We start from the raw sequence: 20,541 nt of genomic DNA, 5'->3' as shown, positions 1-20,541 counted from the left end.
AAGAAGCACCCCTCCAAATGTAACCCATGCAGATCAGCAAAAGCCATGCCAAATGGTCTTGACTGTCTCTTCTTTTGCGTGCTTTACTTTCCCATGCTTAAAAAATGTGTAAAAACCCTAAACACTTCAGGATGGTAAATTAGACAACTTGACAGTAAAGGAAGTTTGAAATGCCCTTAGGATAAAGTCCTCATGTGGTTGCTAATATAATGTATGTGTGCCATTCAGAGGGTGAATGGGCAACACCAAATATTAAAGTGTCTTTGATCAGGATATGGTATCAGGTGCCAGGCACACCAGTTTGAGTGTGTCAAGAACTGCAACGCTGCTGGGTTTTTCAAGCTCAACAATTTTCACGTGTGTATCAAGAATGGTCCACCACCCAAAGGACATCCAGACAACTTGACACAACTGTGGGAAGCATTGGAGTCAACATGGGCAAGCATCCCTGTGGAACACTTTCAACACCTTGTAGAGTCCATGCCCCGGTGAATTGAGGCTGGTCTGAGGGAAAAAAGGGTGCAACTCAATATTAGGAAGATGTCCCTAATGTTTTGCACACTCAGTGTACACAATCCATGTCTCAATTGTCTCAAGGCTTAAACATCCTTATTTAACCTGTCTCCTCCCCTTCATCTACACTGATTGAAATGGATTTAACAGGTTACATCAATAAAGGATGATAGCTTTCACCTGGTCAGTCTATATCGTGGAAAGGTGCAGGTGTTCCTAATGTTTTGTACACTCAGTCTAGATGTCACTGGGTTGGTGTAGCACAAACAAAGGATTACAATGGCTTATCTAACCCACATAAGACACAATAACTCTTCCCATAACAAAACCCTATCTATTATCATATTGACTATGATTCTGACTATAGTTTGTCACCAACCTACATATTGGCACTTGGTAAGCCGAGAGCTGAAAGTATGAAATGAAACAGGCGGGAGTTGTGATCTTTGCACCAGTTATTTTTCAAAGGCACGTTGAAGGCAGCACTCAAGGTCATGCAGCCCATAATGTGCACCCTTTGAAGTTGAATGAATATGATAAAAGGAGTTCTTATTATTTGCATTATTCAAATTCTCCATGGGACTATATTAAGTAGTCAAAATCAAGTGCTGCAATACATTCTCTGTAATTTCCAGCCTCTTTGCACGTTAGCATAGATCCCTTTTCTCCCTCAGTGATTTAAGGTAAATGATGGTTGAGAGAGCAGGGGATGAGGAGTGGGAGGTGTCAGTGCTTTAGCCCTTAGGGTTACCTCTAACATGGTTGCTAAGGGGGCATTTCCCCTTTGTTGCTACTCCACTGTCTCCAGGGTTAGCCAACTTCCTTGAATCTGATCTCCAGTCTCATCAAGTCCTATTAGAATGCCTCTGGCGACGCCTCTGGTGACGCCACCAATCACTCCGTGCATGAGGGCCTCTCCTGACGAATGTTGGACTCTCGTTACACTAGAGTGTATGAAAACTCGTGAGAGCTCCGAGATTGCTGTGTTGATTGCTGATGTGGTGTTTGGATAAATTGTAATTGAGATAGTGTGTGAAAGTGTGTGCGATTGTGTGTGTGTGGGATTTTTGGGGGGATTGAAGCAAGATCCTAAAAAACAACACATGGACAGGTGAACAGAAGCGTAGCTTGAAACTTGAGCTCTGATCAAATATAATGAAGAAAATAACATTGATGAAAGGTTTAAGAAATTAAACAAAAGTGCTTTTTTGCCCCTTTGCTCTGAGACCAACTGAAACAAGACACTTTATTACCTCACATAGCATTTTGTCAAAGGTTTTGTTTCAGCTATTCTCTGGTGTTCTCTATCACCCTTAACACAAGATTGAAATGGAAATGGACTAAACATGGACATATACTGTAAGATGTGTCGTGGAAATTCTAACCAGAAAGGAAGAGACTGTTGATTCTTCAAACAACAACTTTTTATTATAAGATGTGCAAATCTGGAGCTGGTTAACAATCACTCAAAAGGTGCAAAGTTAAGAGCTCAACGAACAAGAGTTGGGTCTCAGCTTTTATTGCCTTTGTCTACATGGCAGTGTAGCAGGTGGCTAAGATCATAATGGGAACATAGCGTACTCCTTTCTGCTGATAGGCTGCCTAAGCTAGCCTCTGTTCTCTTAATATCTCCACACAGCAGTGCCCTTGAAAGCTACGAAAAGAACAGGATGGACCAAAAACTCGTCACTCTCAGACGGCCCTTTGTGCGAAACAAGAGAGGAAAAACTCTGGCTTCTTCTTACATGAGAGAAACAGACCGTGGAAATGTACAGGTTTAAGGCTCATACAGCGCATGTGCATAACAAAGTTTGTAATTTTCCCCCATAGATGGCACCACTTTGATAGAGGCTTCAGTTTGTATTTGTGGAGCAGATGTGATCAGAGAGGCTGTAATCAATTAGCGAGAAGGGTGCAAAGTGGCTAGACATGGCTGGGATGGGTCGGCTGATGGGCACGCACTAATGAGCAGACATGGCTGGGATGGGTCGGCTGATGGACACGCACTAATGAGCAGATTAAGAAGGAAATACTCTAAATAGCTACCCGGAGATGTAAAAGGTTAAACCATCCAAGTAAGCAAGCGAAGCATATTGATACATAGCACTTTCTTTTGCAGTAGTTGTTTATTTACAACATGGTCATGAGAAAACTATAGTAAAAGAGGTGTGCAGCGTAATTGGGTAGCCAAGACTCAAATGTAAGCAAGTTTAAGCATTTGTGTGGAGGATAAATTGTGTCAAATACACACACTGCAATTATTCTACATTTTAATGAGTTACATGTGTTAACAGTTCTTCATTATGAGTGGACCAACAGAAAAGCAGAACAATACTCTAAGGATAGAGGAGGAGCCACCGCTCACCTGTTTTTACTAGTAAAATGCATATTAAAGCTTATATCGGAGTTCTTACATGAGAATTTATCATCTCACCTGGTTTAGGTATTATCCTCCAAATATTGTTCAGCAGTTCTATGTGCAGTACGATGACAATGAAGCACGAGAAAAGTTCAGTCCCTTCAGTCTTTCCCTTCAGTTCCACACTTCAAAAGATCTGAGCTAAATGTGAACAGACTGAAACGTGTAAGAGGAGGAGAGTACCCGGGCATTTGTGACATGGGGGGGAAGATCAGTGTACGCCCCTGAAAGCCTGTTCCTTTGATCTCTCCACCCCCTGCTGTCTTCACTGGGACTATGGGAGAAACCTAGGGCTGACCACTACAAGAGCATCCAGGTTGAAGGAGCAACAAAGGAAGATAGGTGAAGCAGGTCTGCCAGTGAGCCAAGCCACACACACACGCATGTACACGTTTTAGAATTGATTACCAATTGATTTCACATACAGTGGAAAGACTGAACAATGCATTTCTGTTGGCAATCAGTTTAACAATTATACAGCATTCATATGTCACTTTTGATCCATTTTCAAAACAAACCACCACAACCCATTTGGCCATTGTCTTATCATTGGTTTATAGCCATGGATTTACACACAAAAATCATACATTTTATGGAACTGTATCTTTCAAATTCAATTGAAATGGAAAAATCGTCCTGGTTTTGATGGCGTGTGTAGACTGCTGGGCTTTCTCGGGGCAATTGGTGGTATCAGGATTATTCATACCCTTGATTCAGCCTGATGGCTTGAATGTTTCGGCACAGGATTTAACATCTCATGTAACTGAGGCCAGATAATGAACAACGGTGACTGCCAGGGCCCTGGAGGATCATGGTACTGCGTGGGGATTAGGACCCAGCTTGACGTATAAACACAATCGGTCATAGCATGACTGTTGGACTGTTGGACCTTGGTGGAGTAGGAGAGTGTGAGAGAAACCTTACTCATACATTAGCTTAATATTTCCAATATGTTGATGTGGCTTGGGCAGAGACTCCTGTGGTATGCTGGAGCCACATCCACCAACCCTATTTATCATGAAGCCATGCTGAATCAATACAGCACTAAGCTCCATCCATGCTTCATGCTCTGGATGAATAGAAATTGAATCCACTCCATATACCCCACAGAGTAAGCACGGCAAGCGGCCATGATATTGCATGTCATTAGCTAAATACTGCTGTGATTTAGTATTGTGTTTGTGTGTGTGTGTGTGTCGTCTGTGTGTGCATGTGTGCACATCAAACTTTTAGGATTTCTGCTTTACATATGTTTGAGATGTTTTCGCCATGTCAATAATATAAAATGCCTACAACTTTTTTCAAGAAAGCTTTTAAAACGTTTTATTTCACCTGAAAGGGGTTTTGTTGACACATGAGTTTACAATGAATTCCTCCCAAACTCAAGCAGCCTCTGGCGGTTTCTGTCTTGCAGATTTGTCCAGAGAACTTTGTTTTCTATTCAGTGGGGTTATGTTAAAACTGGGTCTTCAATACCGAAGTGGTTGGTCAAATACAGGGTCAGTTTATCAGCATACGAGCAACCAAATACTGAATGGAATTTAAATGAAAGTGAGCACCTAAGGCAAAACAAAAGTATCACAGTTCAACTTCAGTCTAAGAAAATCACACATGGAATTGTCTAACATCCCCCAAACACTCACTTTCTCGGATTTCCAACTGAGCTGAATGTCCACAAGTCTCATGTCATGTTGCCAAATGTCAATCACACACACACACACCAGAACTCAATATTCGCTCCTGCCATCACTGTGAGTTCACGGTCACCTTCACTTTCAGGAACGGAAAAAAAAGTGTCCTCCCCAAACCGTAACACTGTTATTAGCAAAGTGACAGCTATGGGTTTCCTGCTATCTAGCAGGGGCTGCAAAGCAAACTGACTTGGGAGAACAATCCATTGTTGTCTTCCCTTATCTCGTCAATCTTGTCTATCACTTTCATCTTCATCTGACTTTCATCTGGTGGAGGGTAAATTGAATAAAGCAGTGGAGAGGAACATAAGGTACTGTACTGGTCAGTGGAGTGGTAGGCTAGATTCATAGGCTTTTCCCTTGCAAAGCCAGTGGGATTCAGATGCATTTTTGGGCTAAAACTGTGAGAATACTATGTGGGAGGATACTAGCCTTTTTAATAAGGAAGTTGTCAAACTAAATGGTGTTAATAATTTTTTTCCCCCTGGAAGACTGTTTTTGACAATAACAAATTGGTATCTGTGTGAGTAATAAAATAAAAAATGCTACATTATCCAACTTTAACAGTGATAAACAATGAGAATGTTAACTAAGTAGCTAAAACATACAAAATATACTATGTTACCTAGCTAATAGTTATTGATAGCAGAGCTAACATGATATACCTTTTGGATACACAAGACTATAGGGTCTGCATCTGAGTCATGTTGAGAATTCTGGAAACTTGAAGGTCACGTATGTGCAGTCAACCTTAAACTGATACGTGTTTCAATCCCAGTGTTCACTCTCACTGACGAGACACCATATCTGTATTCTTTTATGTTTTCGTAAATAAATTTAATTTACAGAAAATCCCTTGGCAGGTCGATAAGAGTGGGGGGAGGCAGGAACAGAACAGACGCATTGTCTGAGTTTATGTGATTTTTCTTCTGTTATCTTGTTCCTCTCCTCTGTGTCAGCAAGCTGTCTGGCCTATCACAGGATCGGGCACACATACATCGCCGCTTCGGCCATCCAACACATTTCTCCATTATTTCTGTCACAGGAGATTGCGAGGGCTTTCCTTTTGTGTTTTCGGCACAGCTCTCCTGCTCAGCTGTTTCCCCCTGCATGGCACTACACTCCAGATGAAATTCTGGCTGTGTGATCTGTCACTACTGTCATAGTGGTAGGACGTTTACTTTGGCCAGCTCTGCCACACAATGAGATATAAACATAATTGCATTTCTCTGAATGTCGAAGATGACATATTTAAAAGTTAGTCACTCATGGACACAAACGTGCCATAAAAATATATGATAGTTATGGCATATTATATGACAACGAATCTTGATTAATTGTTTTCCAATGTTTTTTCTCACCCATACTCAGTCACTTTGATTGTGTTGTCAGTGGAGAAAATTTGTTCAATAAAAGTCAACAGAAAGATGATAGAAATGAATGCTGCTGTTTTTACTACCGCCTGTTCCAGATTCAACTTTGAACTGACAAGATGGAGCCTGCAAGCCTCTATTAAACTATCAATAACATGGGAGCTCAGGCAGACAATCAAATGCGCTCTCCTAGGTTAATACTGGCCACACATTTCAATATGTCATTCAAAGTCCAGCATCCATCAAGACAGGTTTCTGATAGTTCTAAGAACACGTCACTACAGACAGCTTGTCAGAGAAGAAAAAATGTAATTGATATCTTGCTTCCTGTTAGAAAGTCCTCTATACAAGTGAACTATGGCACCTTGTATTGATTTTATTTTAAGGTCTCTGTTGTTTACCATCACTGCTGTTCAGCAATGGGCAATATGGTGTGTGTGTGTGAATATTTGTGTACTTGGGTGCATGTGCATTCACATGCAGACATGTGTTTGTGCATGCTTGTTTGTTTTAAGATCAGCAGTAATGCCAAATAATGGGAGTCTCTCAGTTCAGGATGACAGACCACCTTGCCTGTTCTTTTTGCTAAAGTCATTACCTCCATCACCCATGCTGCACAAATGTGTGAGTTTATGAGATGTTAACCTAGAACTGTAGAATAAACATCAGGTTCATTGATTCCCATCATGGACAAATTTCTCCTTTCCCAGGTTAGTATAAAATACAATATTTATTCATGGCTAGCAGTCAGATGGACATGCTTCATGAACCCTCCTAGTCGCCACGGTAACAGCTCGGCAAAGCCAAGGTAAACCTGCTGTGCTTTTATTGGTTGGAGGACAGGGAAGATGCTAAAGACTATGGCACAGGACCCCAGGTGTTCTTTGAGACAGATTCATGTCATCTACAAGGTAATCAGCCTTTTTCAGGCAATCAGATGGTTGGACACACTCTGTTGATTCTATATGTGTGTAGAATAGCTACAGGGCACTGTAGGAACACTTCCATAAAATAACACAGGCCAGCCTAGCATACAAGGTGGATATGAGATTACGTTTATCTACCAAATGGATAATACCAGTGTTTAGACAGACAAGCCCAATTCTGATATTTTTTCCACTAATTGGTCTTTTGACTAATCACATCGGATCTTTTCACATCATAGCTTACTGACTGGTCAAAAAAACAATTAGTGAAACAAATGTAAGAATTGGGCTGCCTGTCTAAACACAGCATTATAGCTGACAGGGACACAGAGGGGATATTCTCTCACGTAAACCATTTAAATGCAAAGTATTGAGACACAGAAGGGAACTATCATGATGACACGTGTGACTAGCTTGGTGAGAACACAAGCTTGATGAGAACACACTGACTCTTTGCGTATGAGATGATATCATTGAAAGCAGTGGTTTACACTTTATAAACCAATGTTTCCACAGTGCACTGGACAACTGGCACAGGGTTTGCATTAGATGCAGTGATATAACACTACTTTGACACATTGCATCTCAATGAAGATGGCATACAGAGAGTGAGTCATGGCTGGCTAACCTACCATTACATGGGAGGGAAAATGGACTCAGGCAGTATCCCACAAATTCAGTCACACAAAACCTTGTAAGAAGCATATTCATGGCTCTAATATTAACCAAAACCAATATGTGATCACCTTGAGCTACCATATGATGTAGGGGCAGACTGCCTCAACATTAATGACACTCATACATTTGCACAATAATGGTTAAATAAATATTAACTTTGTATTTATTCCTCGTGTCAATATTTCTACTTGACTCTAAATTGTTGGAAAAGGACCCGTAAGTAAGCATTTCACTGTAAGTCTACACCTGTTGTCTACGAAGCATGTAACAAATACAATTTGATTTGATATTGTCAGCAAATACATGACAGTAAAAAAAAAAAAACATCTCCTGGTACCTAATATGAAAAGTATAAAAATGTATGCACTAACTAAGTCGTAAGTCGTTCTGGATAAGAGTGTCTGCTAAATTACTTAAATGTAAATTTACAATTTATTTAGGACATATGAGAATATATTGCCTTTAATTAAAACACATGGTATGAATGTTAATTTAAAATTCATCCAACTGTAGAATTTGACAACTTTTGAGAGGTGTGCTGTTTCCGTTGGGTCTCATAGCAACTGTGTTACCATCTGCCCTCCTGAATTTCAAGCAGTCCTGTTTGTTCTTAAGTGAGCAAGAAAAAGATATGTGGGGGAAAAAAGGAGGTGTATCTAATCTCCAAAGAAACCAAATTGCACGAAGGGCTCTGTTACCTCAGAGTCAATCTTTACAGGAGGGTCACTATGAGCATATCTCTAATGAGATTTAGCTCACTACAAAGCTCTGATTCTTCTTTTCAATTAGCACTCAATCCCCAGATCAGCAGCTTTGTTACAGAAGTCATTATCACCAGGAACTCCACCGGGAGGAACATCCATGGCAACAGGTCTGTAAATTCACAAAGGGTAGCCATTTGGCAATCAGAATGTGGTCTTTGCCTTCCGACATCTCCATCACGACTCTGCTTCCCCTCACACTGTGTCAAATCTCAACTGACCCATGTCACAGTGACTGGAGTGCAGTGGCGGTCAATGCCATTTAAGATGAGGATCTTTTTTTTATGATCATGGCCTTATTTCTATTACAGCATATTGGGTGACTGTCATTCATACGCTATTCACCCCACTCAATGTAACATCGATAGGTTTAGGCTACTACATGATACTCGAATTACCCATCCTGAGGTTGCTACTGTCACGACTTCCGCCGAAGTCGGCTCCTCTCCTTGTTCGGACGGCGTTCGGCGGTCGAGGTCACCGGCTTTCTAGCCATCGCCGCTCCATTTTTCATTTATCCATTGGTTTTGTCTTGTTCCGTGCACACCTGGTTTGCATTCCCCAATCATACTACATGTATTTATTCCTCTGTTCCCCCTCATGTCTTTGTGTGAAATTGTTTTGTGTTAAGTGTCAATTTTGACGCGCTAGACTGGTGTTCCTGGATGCGCTCCTCGACTCCTCTGACCGGGATACCGGCTCCTGCTGACTCCATGTTAGGTGTGAAATTCTGTCAATGGTGTGCATACTGGGAGCAGAGTCAGGTGCAGGAGAGCAGAGAGTTGGGAACAGGCACACACTTTATTGAGGCAGGAGAAACCAACAGACGGAAACCACTGCGTCAACCTCCAGTCAATTGGCAAAAGTGCAAAACGCGCAAACAGTCACAATAATTATGTTCAAACAAATAAACATACCTCGTGACAAAACACGGAATAAACGAAGCCCATTGTCATGCCATTCATCCGCCCCCATCACCTCATGTTTCAGCATGATAATGCATGGCCCCACATCGCAAGGATCTGTACCCAATTCCTGGAAGCTGAAAATGTTCATCCATGGCCTACATACTCTCCAGACATGTTTGGAATGCTCTGGATCGACGTGTATGACAGCGTGTTCCAGTTGCAGCCAATATCCAGAAACTTCGCACAGCCATTGAAGAGTGACAACATTCCACAGGCCACAATCAACAGCCTGATCAACCCTACACAAAGGAGATGAGGCAAATGGTGGTCACACCAGACACTGACTGGTTTTCTGATCCACACTCCTACCTTTTATTAAAGGTATCTGTGACCAACCGATGCATATCTGTATTCCCAGTCATGTGAAATCCATAGATTAGGGCCTAATGAAAGTATTTCAATTTACTGATTTTCATATATGAACTATAACTCAGTAAAATATTTGAAAGGGTTGCATGTTGCATATATATTTTTGTTCAGTATATGAACAGCAACGGTTACATAACTGAATATTTTTTACTGATGCATTTGGCAATATTCAATTAATATGCACAAAACATATATAAATTCATTCACTGTGAAAGTCCATACATGTAGGCCCTCCATATATAGGCTCTACACAGCATTGTGTTCAATTTATCAAATCAGTTATTTTCTTGCTCAAACCACGAGCAACACCTCTCAAAACACAGTGATGACGATTCACACGGGACTAGTATTATCAAAGGACCTTGGAGTCTGACAAAAAAAAATACTGACATGGCAGATTCGGACGGGACTAAAATGACAGACGTGGTGTTTTGTGATCATGCACATAATTATATTACCCGACCTCCCCCAGTAAAACTAATCCTGCCTGTATAGGACTATAGTCATCATAGCTACTAGAATTAATGCATAAGTAAATCCGCTACAATCATGCAGTACAGTATACTGTCAGAAAGCTGTTTAGCAGTTACACCGGCTGGCCCCGGTGGCAGTATAATAATAAAACCAAAAGCTTACTTGGAAGACGTCCAGTGTTCGCCATAACCAGCTAGCTAATATAGCATCCCTCTCTGTTTGAGCAAGGTGTTTGAGTGGGCTAAACTAGCTAGCTGCATTCACTAGCTAAGTGAAATTGAAAGTAAAACAAAAATAAAACCAAATCTCTCTCTCTCTCTCTCGATTCTCCTTAACTTTGGAAGAAATTAATATGTTCAAAACTGTTCCTGTTGTCTTTCTCTCTTTGAGTCAACTACTCTCCACAATGTATGCACTGCAGTGCTAGCTAGCTGTAGCTTATGCTTTCAGTTTTCAATTTTCTGATCCTTTCATTGGGTGGACAACATGTCAGTTCATGCTGCAAGTGCTCTGATAGGTTAGAGGACGTCCTCTGGAAGAGGTCATAATTACTGTGTAAGTTTGAGGAACGGGGTGAGAACTATGAGCCTCCTAGGTTTTGTATTGAAGTCAATGTACCCAGAGGAGTACAGAAGCTAGCTGTCCTCCGGCTACACCATGATGTTACCCTACAGAGTGCTGCTGAGGCTACTGTAAACCTTCATTGCAAAACAGTGCGTTTTAATCAATGATTTGGTGACGTGAATATATTTAGTATGGTTTTATCTAAAAAGGATAACTTTTTTAATGTTTCACTATTTTGTATTAAATTCACTGAGGAGGATTGTCCTCCCCTTCCTCCACTGCTGGAGTGGCTGTTGACCGGTGAAATGAATAACACTAGTTTACTGAACCCTAATTCCCCATTACTGTAAGGTGTATCATATGCAATGGTTGGCAAACAACGGGTTGCCAAATGAACAGATTCAATTTGTCCTTTCTTCAGCAGTTGCAAGCCTAAAGGATATGGATGGTTGCAGTCTTGGAGAAGTCCTGTGTAAAAATGAGTGCATTGTTCACTGTATAAGTAATTCAACTCAGAATAAATGCTTTCTCATACTCATGGTGACGTTGCAATTACTCATTCTGAACATTTCCCACTCTGAACGAACAGCTTAACCATGGATCATCTCATCCAATGCACCATGATCCATCGGGCCAAAATTATTTAATTGTGAGCACATTATTTTACATAATACTGAGCAAATTGCTGTGTTTTTGCATTAAATCCTCTTTCCCCTGACAAGATTTTGAATAATAATTTGTCAGTGTTAAATCCCATATTCCCATTTATTCAACCGTAACCCTCTTTCTGAATTAATCTATAGAATGAATGACGTGAAGAATGGTATCGTCTTACAGAGTCAACAACAGCGTAAAAAACATTGTTACGCCTACTCCATCACCCGTTCTTTGTGACCTCCAACCGGGATGTAAATTAAAAAAAAGAAAGTTCAATAGTAAAACAGGATCCCCTACATAAGTGTCCCTGAAGAGAGGGACCTTGTTGTTCAGAAATAAAGAAAACACAGCAGGAGCTGGCTGCTAGGGAGCACTCTCTCCTCCATTGGAGAGGGGGAGAGAGAGGCAAAGGGAAACTGTTTCATATCCAGTACACAAATGTACATTATCACGAATACATTTGTGTGGAGAGCCAGGGGGGGAGGCACTGGAACGGAGAATGCAATCTCTAGTGTAGGCGGGTCTGTATAAGAAATGAGACATGGTTCCTAAAAAATGCATTGTTTTTCACTTTTACTTTATCTTCACAAAGACACACCAGAGAACTAGTACACTGAGTGAGGGGAGGTGATGCACAGTCTATGAAGCGCTGAAGCACAGAGTGTTCAGAAATGCATTGCTTTTGCCTTTCGTTAGTTCAACGGGATCAACCCGATGTTGTGCGGTACCGAGAACAGTGTGTGTTTGCCAGCACTTTCGGTGCTCTTCAATGGCCGATGACACACTAAGATATTGATGGAGATGTTGTGGCTATATCTATGGAAATACATCTCACTCAGATGTTCTCAGAGACTGTGGGTGGCCTCTTTGATATCTTATCTCTCTGAGTCAGTTGAATAGGTTAGGCCTCAACCTGTAACATACTGACAGGTCCAGATAGCAAAGGAGATTGTCCTGGAATGACCATGAGCGGCTGCTGTTTGAGTCACAGCTTGCAGAGTCAGAGGTCAAGGCTGAGTCATGGTGGGTTGAGGCTGTACTCTGGAAAAACTGCAGTCCAAGCACACTTAGCGTTGCTCAGCATGAGAGAAGTGCCTTAGGGGTGGTCCTATCTGGCTTTTTCAGCCATCCTCATGCTATGTCAGAGTGAGTATGATTGCTGCCCTCCTGCCCTGCCTGTTCTTTTTTTTCCTCAGGTTTTGTTGACATCCAGTATTGTGGACGAATACTCATCACCCATGCCTAGTGGACGAACAGCAAATGATTACACTCCATTCACATCACAGTGAATGACCATTGCAACCCATTCAAATACCTTATAAGTAATCACCCTCACACAGGGCACCTAGATAAATTAAGTAGAATCTATTCTTCCCTGTGGCTCAGTTGGTAGAGCATGGTGTTTGCAACACCAGCATGGTGTGTGCAATGCCAGGGAAATTAAACATGTCAATTCGTACACACACGTCACCACGGTGTTCTCCACTTTATATAATATGTTTATAGATGTGTTTTTTTTATAATGTATTGCTAAAATAAAGGTTCAATAAAATAAGTAATACATTTGAGTTCTTACTGATTTTTTATTTATTATCTTCAATAGTGGTAAAGACTGACTTTAAAGAGACCACATTCAAGTCCTCCATCCCCCACTTAGTCTGACTGCTGCTCTCTCTGGCTCCACAACAAACCCCCGTCCTGCCATCTAGAGGTGTGAATACCCAGCCAGCCTACAAGTATAGGATGGTACTGTAAGTGCCTTACAGCAGAAAGAGACTTGGGACCAGCAGCACAAGCTTGTGTAGAGGGTGTTCTAAATACTGTAATTGTAAGTTGTGTGTACATTTATTATATTTATATTTATTATTTACATTGTGTGTGGTTTGTGGTGTGTTCACTTATGACATTAGATCAGTGTTGGCTGCTAACTTGGCCCTTATCTTAAATATTTCACTTATGTGTTTGGAGACATTGGATCAGCATTCTTGTCACATCTACTGTTAGTACATTATATGTAGGGAAGCTAATGAATCATAATGTATGACATTCCTGGGAGTGTGTAAACTTGTATTTTTATTAGCATAGCATTTTTGTATGTTTTCTATAGTTATGTTCTTGAAAATGTATCAATTTACCAATTTACCACTTGGGTACATTTGGGCAAATCGTGAAGGACACCTGGGTGACTTCATACTACATGTCATGTAGCTTGCTCATCCTTGAAGTTATTAGGCTGAAACTTTGCACATACACTGTTACCCTTTTGTGGATGCCATTTAAAATTACTTCCTGCCTCCTAGCTGATAGTTTTTTTATCTTGCATTTCAAAGAGAGTACAAAAAATACAAAAAAACAGTTTTTTTCTTTGTATTTTCTTTTTTCCCCCCACAAACTTCAAAGTGTTTCCTTTCAAATGGTGTCAAGAATATGCATATCCTTGCTTCAATGCCTGAGCTACAGGCAATTAGATGTGGCTATGTCATTTTAGGTGAAAATTGAAAAAAGGTGCTGATCTCGCCATCACGGTTGACAACTCCCTTGTGTCCTCCTCCCAGAGTGCTAAGAGCCTTGGCGTGACCCTGGACAACACCCTGTCGTTCTCCACCAACATCAAGGCGGTGACCCGATCCTGTAGGTTCATGCTCTACAACATTCGCAGAGTACGACCCTGCCTCACACAGGAAGCGGCGCAGGTCCTAATCCAGGCACTTGTCATCTCCCGTCTGGATTATTGCAACTCGCTGTTGGCTGGGCTCCCTGCCTGTGCCATTAAACCCCTACAACTCATCCAGAACGCCGCAGCCCGTCTGGTGTTCAACCTTCCCAAGTTCTCTCACGTCACCCCGCTCCTCCGCTCTCTCCACTGGCTTCCAGTCGAAGCTCGCATCCGCTACAAGACCATGGTGCTTGCCTACGGAGCTGTGAGGGGAACGGCACCTCCGTACCTTCAGGCTCTGATCAGGCCCTACACCCAAACAAGGGCACTCCGTTCATCCACCTCTGGCCTGCTCGCCTCCCTACCTCTGAGGAAGCACAGTTCCCGCTCAGCCCAGTCAAAACTGTTCGCTGCTCTGGCACCCCAATGGTGGAACAAGCTCCCTCACGACGCCAGGACAGCAGAGTCAATCACCACCTTCCGGAGACACCTGAAACCCCACCTCTTCAAGGAATACCTGGGATAGGATAAAGTAATCCTTCTAACCCCCCCCTTAAAAGATTTAGATGCACTATTGTAAAGTGGTTGTTCCACTGGATATTATAAGGTGAATGCACCAATTTGTAAGTCGCTCTGGATAAGAGCGTCTGCTAAATGACTTAAATGTAAAATGTAAATCCTTAACCCTTGTGTAGTCTTAACATTCTGTATACTCCTCTTGTCCTAGGGGTAAAAAAAATTACCCACCTTCACTATAGCCCTAAAATCAAGCAGCTTCATAGAATTCTATTTTGCATGAAGAAACAACCTGTCATTCATCACAAACTTTGTGAATATCTGGGGTTTCCCTCTTCACAATGGAGAAAGACTGCATTTAATAATCAGTGGACACCACTCGTTTGTATTACAACACACCTGTCATAATTGTTTTCTTTACTAAAATAGATGTTTATTATTATTATTGCTGAAGGTACTGCATAGGTGTCATTTTTTTTGTTGCAAAAGATAGCATTTGTATAGCCTTCAGAAAGTAGCAGAAATGTGCAGAAAGTAGTTTTTAATGCGTTTTATTGAAGGGAAACAATAACAGTCTTGAACTTTTTTGGCAACATAGTAATATTCTTATACTGTACAAACAAAATACTAGTCTTCTCCCATTTTTTGAACCATTGCCCCCACCCTCAAGGTGTATAAACAATAAATAAGATAGATACAAAACAAAAGCGTGAAGAACATAAATCTATCAACTCTAATTAGCACATGTAGGACAGTATGCAAGTGTGTATAAATGGCCTTTGCAGATGTATTTCTCACATGTGGAGCACATAGTATTTGTTTTACAGAATTGGCATCTCCTCCTCTTGTCGGCCCCAGCTGCAGCCTCAGGTGGATCAGGAAAAGATTCAGCCCACTGAACAGCTTTCACAAGCGCTGAAGAGGCTGTTGTGCAGGGGAGGCACTCCCTTCTTTGAATGTGTGGGGTTACAAGTGCCTTTCCCAGCTGCTCCAGGAACACCCTCCTCTTGTTTCCGCTTATCAGGCATCCAGGTAGGGTTGATCTTGTTCCATATCACAAAGGCATTGTATGAGGACACATCAATGATGTTATGGAAGATGACCAGGGGCCAGCGGGCAGTCATCCTCCTGCAGCTGTAAGTTCCAATCACCTTATCCAGGTTGTACACGCCTCCTTTGTTGTGGTTGTAGTCCAGGATGATGCCTGGCTTCCTGTCCTCACGGTCACTGATCTCAGCCGTTTTGTGCAGTGTGCTCAGGAGGACCACATTCTTGTTCCTATTTGGGAGGTAAGAAACTAGACTGGTGGTGGGGGTGAAGGCTAACTTTGATGAGAAGGCCTCTCTCCCCTTGTGAGGAGTTCAGGGGGGAGCTCAGGCTTGTTCTTTCTAATTGTACCAACCACAGTGATCTTCCTCTTCAGGAGCTACTGGCTGAGTTCATAAGAGGTGAAGAAATTGTCACATGTGACATTGTGCCCCCTCAGTCCATCTGTCACATCAAGCAAAACCCGCATCCCCTGGTTCTTCTCCGGGCTTCCACTGGTCGGCTTCCCTGTGTAGACTTGCATCTTCCAAGCAAAGCTGGATTGTGCGTCACAGGCCACCCATATCTTGATGCCATACTTTGCTGGCTTGCTGGGCATATACTGCCGGAAAGGACAGTGACCTTTGACAAAGAGATTACTATCAGTAATTAGTTTCAGTGTCACAGAAAACAATTGCATAAATCAATGATATTACAGCAATACATAATAAAATGTACATTACATATGAAAATTTACCCCTGAATGGAACCAGTTGCTCATCCACTGTTACTACACCTATTGGAGAGCTCTTCTTTGTCTACACCCATTCAGCATCGTTAACACCCTCTTAAGCTTTAGCCCCACCCATCTTTTAAAAGTCGTGCTATAAATTCTCAGACAACCCAAAGATTCCTTGATGCCCTTCCAGACTCCCTCTGCCTACCCAAGGACGTCAGAGGACAAAAATCAGTTAACCACCTAACCGAGGAACTCAATTTAACCTTGCGCAATACCCTAGATGCAGTTGCACCCCTAAAAACATCTGTCATAAGAAACTAGCTCCCTGGTATACAGAAAATACACGAGCTCTGAAGCAAGCTTCCAGAAAATTGGAACGGAAATGGCACCACACCAAACTGGAAGTCTTCCGACTAGCTTGGAAAGACAGTACCGTGCAGTTTCGAAGAGCCCTCACTGCTGCTCGATCATCCTATTTTTCCAACGTAATTGAGGAAAATAAGAACAATCCGAAATGTATTTTTGATACTGTCGCAAAGCTAACTAAAAAGCAGCATTCGCAAATGGAGGATGGCTTTCACTTCAGCAGTAATACATTTATGAACTTCTTTGAGGAAAAGATCATGATCATTAGAAAGCAAATTACGGACTCCTCTTTAAATCTGCGTATTCCTCCAAAGCTCCATTGTCCTGAGTCTGCACAACTCTGCCAGGACCTAGGATCAAGGGAGATACTAAAGTGTTTTAGTACTATATCTCTTGACACAATGATGAAAATAATCATGGCCTCTAAACCCTCAAGCTGCATACTGGACCCTATTCCAACTAAACTACTGAAAGAGCTGCTTCCTGTCCTTGGCCCTCCTATGTTGAACATAATAAACGTCTCTCTATCCACTGGATGTGTACCAAACTCACTAAAAGTGCCAGTAATAAAGCCTCTCTTGAAAAAGCCGAATCTTGACCCAGAAATTATAAAAAAAACTATCGGCCTATATCGAATCTTCCATTCCTCTCAAAAATGTTAGAAAAAGCTGTTGCGCAGCAACTCACTGCCTTCCTGAAGACAAACAATGTATACGAAACGCTTCAGTCTGGTTTTAGACCCCATCATAGCACTGAGACTGCACTTGTGAAGGTGGTAAATGACCTTTTAATAACGTCAGACCGAGGCTCTGCATCTGTCCTCGTGCTCCTAGATCTTAGTGCTGCTTTTGATACCATCGATCACCACATTCTTTTGGAGAGATTGGAAACCCAAATTGGTCTACATGGACAAGTTCTGGCCTGGTTTAGATCTTATCTGTCGGAAAGATATCAGTTTGTCTCTGTGAATGGTTTGTCCTCTGACAAATCAATTGTACATTTCGGTGTACCTCAAGGTTCCGTTTTAGGACCACTATTATTTTCACTATATATTTTACCTCTTGGGGATGTCATTCGAAAACATAATGTTAAATTTCACTGCTATGCGGACGACACACAGCTGTACATTTCAATGAAACATGGTGAAGCCCCAAATTTGCCCTCGCTAGAAGCCTGTGTTTCAGACATAAGGAAGTGGATGGCTGCAAACTTTCTACTTTTAAACTCGGACAAAACAGAGATGCTTGTTCTAGGTCCCAAGAAACAAAGAGATCTTCTGTTGAATCTGACAATTAATCTGGATGGTTGTACAGTCGTCTCAAATAAAACTGTGAAGGACCTCGGCGTTACTCTGGACCCTGATCTCTCTTTTGATGAACATATCAAGACTGTTTCAAGGACAGCTTATTTCCATCTACGTAACATTTCTGTCCAAAAATGATGCAGAAAAATGAATCCATGCTTTTGTTACTTCTAGGCTGGACTACTGCAATGCTCTACTTTCCGGCTACCCGGATAAAGCACTAAACAACCTTCAGTTAGTGCTAAATACGGCTGCTAGAATCCTGACTAGAACCAAAACATTTGATCATATTACTCCAGTGCTAGCCACCCTACACTGGCTTCCTGGGCAAGGGCTGATTTCAAGGTTTTACTGCTAACCTACAAAGCATTAGATGGGCTTGCTCCTACCCATCTTTCCGATTTGGTCCTGCCGTAGATACCTACATGTATGCTACGGTCACAAGACGCAGGCCTCCTAATTGTCCCTAGAATTTCTAAGCAAACGGCTGGAGGTAGGGCTTTCTCCTATAGAGCTCCATTTCTATGGAATGGTCTGCCTACCCATGTGAGAGACGCAGACTCAGTCTCAACCTTTAGGTCTTTACTGAAGACTTATCTCTTCAGTAGGTCCTATGATTAAGTATTGTCTGGCCCAGGAGTGTGAAGGTGAACGGAAAGGCTGGAGCAACGAACCGCCCTTGCTGTCTCTGCCTTGCCGGTTCCCCTCTCTCCACTGGGATTCTCTGCCTCTAACCCTATTACAGGGGCTGAGTCACTGGCTTACTGGTGTTCTTCCATGCCGTCCATGGGAGGGGTGCGTCACTTGAGTGGGTTGAGTAACTGACGTGGTCTTCCTGTCTGGGTTGCCCCCCCCCCCTTGGGTTGTGCCGTGGCGGAGATCTTTGTGGGCTATACTCGGCCTTGTCTTAGGACGGTAAGTTGGTGGTTGGAGACATCCCTCTAGTGGTGTGGTGGCTGTGCTTTGGCAAAGTGGGTGGGGTTATATCCTGCCTGTTTGGCCCTGTCCGGGGGTATCATCGGATGGGGCCACAGTGTCTTCTGATCCCTCCTGTCTCTGCCTCCAGTATTTATGCTGCAGTAGTTTATGTGTCAGGGGGCTAGGGTCAGTCTGTTACATCTGGAGTATTTCTCTTGTCTTATCCGGTGTCCTGTGTGAATTTAAATATGCTCTCTCTAATTCTCTCTTTCTCTCTTTCTTTCTTTCTCTCGGAGGACCTGAGCCCTAGGACCATGCCTCAGGACTACCTGGCATGATGACTCCTTGCTGTCCCCAGTCCGCCTGGCCGTGCTGCTGCTCCAGTTTCAACTGTTCTGCCTGCGGCTATGGAACCCTGACCTGTTCACCGGACGTGCGTGTTGCACCCTCGACAACTACTATGATTATTATTATTTGACCATGCTGGTCATTTATGAACATTTTAACATCTTGACCATGTTCTGTTATAATATCCACCCGGCACAGCCAGAAGAGGACTGGCCACCCCTCATAGCCTGGTTCCTCTCTAGGTTACTTCCTAGGTTTTTGGCCTTTCTAGAGAGTTTTTCCTAGGGAGTTTTTCCTAGCCACCGTGCTTCTTTCACATGCATTGCTTGCTGTTTGGGGTTTTAGGCTGGGTTTCTGTACAGCACTTTGAGATATCAGCTGATGTACGAAGGGCTATATAAATAAATTTGATTTGGTGACTGGTCCGCTCCAGCAGTCTGAGGTACGGGAGGTTCCTCCGCCCCCTCTGGACATCGAGGGGGCCCCGGCGTATACAGTATGAGCCATTATGGACTCCAGACGTCGGGCGAGGGGCCTTCAGTACCTTGTGGAGTGGGAGGGGTACGCCCCGGAGGAGCGAAGCTGGGTACCGGCGGAAGACATCCTGGACCCGTCGTTAATCCAGGATTTTCACCGCTTCCGTCCGGATCGCCCTGCTCCCCGTCCTCCGGGTCGTCCCCGAGGCCGGTGTCAGGAGGGGGATACTGTCACGATTCCCGCCGAAGTCGGACCCTCTCCTTGTTCGGGCGGCGTTCGGAGGTCGACATCACCGGCTTACTAGTTGCCACCGATCGATGTTTTACTGTTCGTTTGGTTTTGTCTTTATTGTGTACACCTGTTTTTGATTTCCCTAATTATGTTCATTATTTAAACCTCTGCATTTCCTGTTTGTCTTGTCGGTGATTGTTTTCCTGTTTTGTGTAGTTTGGAGATGTTTCTCCAAACGATGTATTTTCCTATGAGAAGATTGATATTTTTTAGTAAACACATTTGTTTACATTTATCCCTGTGTCCTGCGCCTGACTCCTCTACTTCTCTAAAGAAAACCATTACAAAGGAGGCCTACAAAGCTGACTCAGTTACACCAGCTTTGTCAGGAGGAATGGGCCAAAATTCACCCAAAACCAACTAGGCTCGTATTTTAGCAATTGTATTCGTATACAGATGGCAGACCAGATTTTTATTAAGGCACATGAAAGTCCACATGTTCCAGAAGGCATTTCATCCCCAAAATGCATTTTTGGATAAAAAAAAAAAAGTTTACGTTCAAATGGCT

Source organism: Salmo salar, chromosome 20 (assembly GCF_965601325.2).
Source record: "Salmo salar chromosome 20, fSalSal1, whole genome shotgun sequence".
Classification (NCBI taxonomy): Eukaryota; Metazoa; Chordata; class Actinopteri; order Salmoniformes; family Salmonidae; genus Salmo; species Salmo salar.
Note: the sequence above shows the minus strand (reverse complement) of the source record.